The following is a 4,061-nucleotide window of genomic DNA, read 5'->3' on the forward strand; positions in this document are numbered from 1 at the left end:
TGGCAGTCTGTAGCGTCAGATTTCTTGTGCTGTGCTGTGTGTGTGCGTGGGTGGGTTGGCAGAGGGCAGGGAAAGCATTTTCTCTTTGATAGAGATGGGAGACTTCCCTACAAGTGAGAGAAGAATTTATTTCTAACCTTAAACATAGACTGTGACAGCAGATAAAGACCACCTCTCCTGCACTGTCCCTTCCTCTTCCCCAGAAATCCCCTCTCTGTATCCACAAGGAGGATGGATCATGCATTCACCACCCTCTCTGTAAGGAAATGTTTCCGGAGGTTACCGTCCTTCCTCCTCTCATGACCCCTCCTTCCGGAGCCTCTTTTCTGTTGAAAGATGCCTGCCTCCAGTGCAGTATTTAAATGTCTTATCATAGCTCCCCTTTTCTACAGAGTCTACGTTTTTAGATCTTTAAGTCTGACCCATATGTTTTATGATGAAATGGGAATAAACTGAAGGGATCCCTCATGGCTGGAGGATGGAAATGGACAAACAGCCAACCAAGGGTAACCTTTGGTGCAACATTTCTGCACAGGGCAGCAGTTACTGCCCTTCAGCTCAAGGCAAGAGAGGTAACCTGCACGGAGTGGCAGTCACTACCCTTAACAGAAACATGGGGGTAACCTGCACGGAGTGGCAGTCACTACCCTTAACAGAAACATGGGGGTAACCTGCATTTACTACCCTTAACAGAAACATGGGGGTAACCAGCATGGAGAGGCAGTTACTGCCCTTAACAGAAACATGGGGATAACCTGCACGGAGTGGCAGTCACTACCCTTAACAGAAACATGGGGGTAACCTGCATTTACTACCCTTAACAGAAACATGGGGGTAACCAGCATGGAGAGGCAGTTACTGCCCTTAACAGAAACATGGGGGTAACCTGCACGGAGCAGGAGTTACTGCCCTTAACAGAAGATGATTGGGTAACCTGGAGCGGCAGATACAACTCTATATAAGTTACTGGGTAGATCATTTGGGTCTTCATCTGCATCATTTAATGCAGTGGTTCCCAACCCTGTCCTGGGACCCCCCCCAGCTAGATGGGTTTTCAGGATATCCACAATGAATATGCATGAGAGAGAATGTGCATGCACTGCCTCCATAACATGCAAATTTTCTCTCATGCATATTAATTGTGGGTATCTTGAAAACCCGACTGGCTGGTGGGCCGCCCAGGACAGGGTTGGGAACCACTGCTTTAAGATGTTGCTGTGTAAGCCTCCCCCCTCTGGAGCGACTCCATCCTTTTTATATCCTTTTGAAGCGCTGCCTCCAGAATTGTAGTCAGCATTCCAAGTAAGGTTGCCAGCTGCCTCTAGATTTTGGGGACAGACCGATCTAGTCCTGGTTTTACTCCCCTGCATGAGGAACCTTATAGGCTTGTTTTTCTTAAGGAATGCAATAGGGAAATCAGAACAAGTCCTTGCATGCAATGGTAAAAGCAGGACTGGATCAATCTACCCTGCAAAGCTGGAGCCAGTTGGTAACCCTAATTCCAAATCAGGTCTGACCAGTCACTTGTACAAAGGCAATATCACCTTTTCCTGCGGATTATTTCCCTCCCTCTGCTCCCAAGCATCCCTCATACTTTTGCTATTGCCGTATCTGTTTGACCACCTTAAGATTATCAGATATGATCACCCCCAGATCCCTTATACTGTATCATGCATAACTTTCCATTTTCTAGCATTAAATCTTAGCCTCCAGACTAGAGCAGGGGTAGGCAATTCCAGTCCTGGAGTGGCAGACACAGATCTTGTTTTCCGGATATTCACAATGAATATGCATGATGTATGGCTGCAGCCCATTGGGTTAAAAATATCACTGCATAGTGCTTGCAGATATCCTGAAAAGCAGGCCTGTTTGTGGCACTTCAGGACCAGAGTGTGGCCAACCATGGTCCTCACAAGCCACAAACGGGCCTGCTTTTCAGGATCTGTACAATCAATTTGCATGAGAGAGATCTGAACACTGCTAATCTAGTTTATGCATAGTCACTAGGGATGTCTTGAAAAGCAGGCCTGTCTGTTCTTCTTGAGGACTGGAGTTGGTCACCCCTGGTCTAGACCAGGGTTCTCGACCCAGTCCTCTGGTTTTCAAGATATCCATAATGAATATGCATGAGAGAGATTTGCAAGCACGGTCTTCACTGTATGCAGATACGCTGAACATCAGAGCTGGTTGTGTTAATTGAAGACTGGAGTTGCCTATTCCTGGCCTATGCAATCCACAAACAATTCCAACAGGTGCATAATCAAATCAGCCTAATACCCTTAGGGGCTTGGACACGACAGGCACGTAGCAATACCACTGCCCAAAGAGAGAGCTGAGCCCTCGTCGGGGCAGGACAGAAACGGGGCTGCTTGTTGGGAAGCCTTCCAGCGATGCTGGAAATGGCCCTGCAGTTGGTAAAACCGTATCTAAAGAGAGTAGGTTGTACCTGAGTCTTGAAATCATGCAGGTCACTTCAGCTGAAGACAGCCAGTGTTAGATGCGTGCAGCAGTGCCCACTGATACTGGGCTAAGCTGCTGCGGTAAATCACTCCAAGGCTGGCATTTCTCTAAGATAAACCTTGCAACACTCCATGGACAAAATGCAAGCCAAAAGCTGCCTGCCCGCAGATGGGGCTGAGTGGGGGGGGGGGGGGAGGTAGTTTTTTGGCTGATCTCTGACCTTGGACTGGACTGGGTGAGAGACTTTGTATGGATGATCTCTGACCCTGGGCTAGGGGTGGGGGAGAGAGTTGTAAGGCAGAACAATGACCATGAGCTGGGTGAGGAGGAGAAGGAAAGTTTATGGATGATCTCTGACCCTGGGCTAGGAATGGGGGACGGAGTTGTGTGGATGATCTCTGACTTAGGGGTGGGGGAGAGTTGTGAGGATGATCTCTGATTTTGGGAGGGGAGAGAGTTGTGTGGATGATCTCTGATCCTGGGATGGACTGGGCTAGGAATAGGGGATGGAGTTGTGTGGATGATCTCTGACTTGGGGGGGGGGGGGGAGAGAGTTGTGTGGATGATCTCTGACTTAGGGGTGGGGGAGAGTTGTGAGGATGATCTCTGATTTTGGGAGGGGAGAGAGTTGTGTGGATGATCTCTGACTTGGGGGGGGGGGGAGAGAGTTGTGTGGATGATCTCTGATCCTGGGATGGACTGGGCTAGGAATAGGGGATGGAGTTGTGTGGATGATCTCTGATTTTGGGAGGGGAGAGAGTTGTGTGGATGATCTCTGACTTGGGGGGGGGGGGGGAGAGAGTTGTGTGGATGATCTCTGATCTGGGGATGGAGCTGACCACTGAGCCTGGGCTGGGGGGAAGAGAGTGATGAGATCATTTCTGACTCTCAGCCGGGTACAGAAGGGAAGGGGGTATTATGGAATATCTGTGACCCTGGGCTAGGGGCAGATGGTCGTATGGATAATGTTTTACCCTGGGCTAAGGGCTGAGAGGGCTCTGTGGCTGATCTCTGAGTCTGGGCTGGGTGGAGAGGGGAAGGGAGGTTTTTTGGATGATTTCTGATGCTGGGCTGGGGGGGAGAGAGTTGTGTGGATGATCTCTGCCCCGGAGTTAGGGTGAGGCTGAATTGGCTTTCCCTGTAGGGATCTGCTGCTCCCTGTGCACCTGGAAGTATTTCACATGGACCGGAACCATGAGACCCAGGAATCTGATGAGCAGGTGATGGGATGGGGGATGGGCTCAGGAAAGGAATCGCACCTGAGCATGGGCTGGGTTACTCTGTCTTTATTTATAAACTGCCCAACGCGATGCCCAGAATATCAGACTGCGATCATAATGCACAGAAATCTACTGAAACCAGAGCTGCCAGCTCAGCCCCCCCTGCATCTTATTCCCCCCCCAGCCTTACACCAGCTCAGCCCCCCCTGCATCTTATTCCCCCCCCAGCCTTACACCAGCTCAGCCCCCCCTGCATCTTATCCCCCCCCCCCTTACACCAGCTCAGCCCCCCCCCCCCCCCTGCATCTTATCCCCCGGGGCTCAGCCCCCCCTGCATCTTATCCCCCGGGGCTCAGCCCCCCCTGCATCTTCAGCCTTGGA

The sequence above is a fragment of the Rhinatrema bivittatum genome, unplaced genomic scaffold, assembly GCF_901001135.1.
Source record: "Rhinatrema bivittatum unplaced genomic scaffold, aRhiBiv1.1, whole genome shotgun sequence".
Classification (NCBI taxonomy): domain Eukaryota; kingdom Metazoa; phylum Chordata; class Amphibia; order Gymnophiona; family Rhinatrematidae; genus Rhinatrema; species Rhinatrema bivittatum.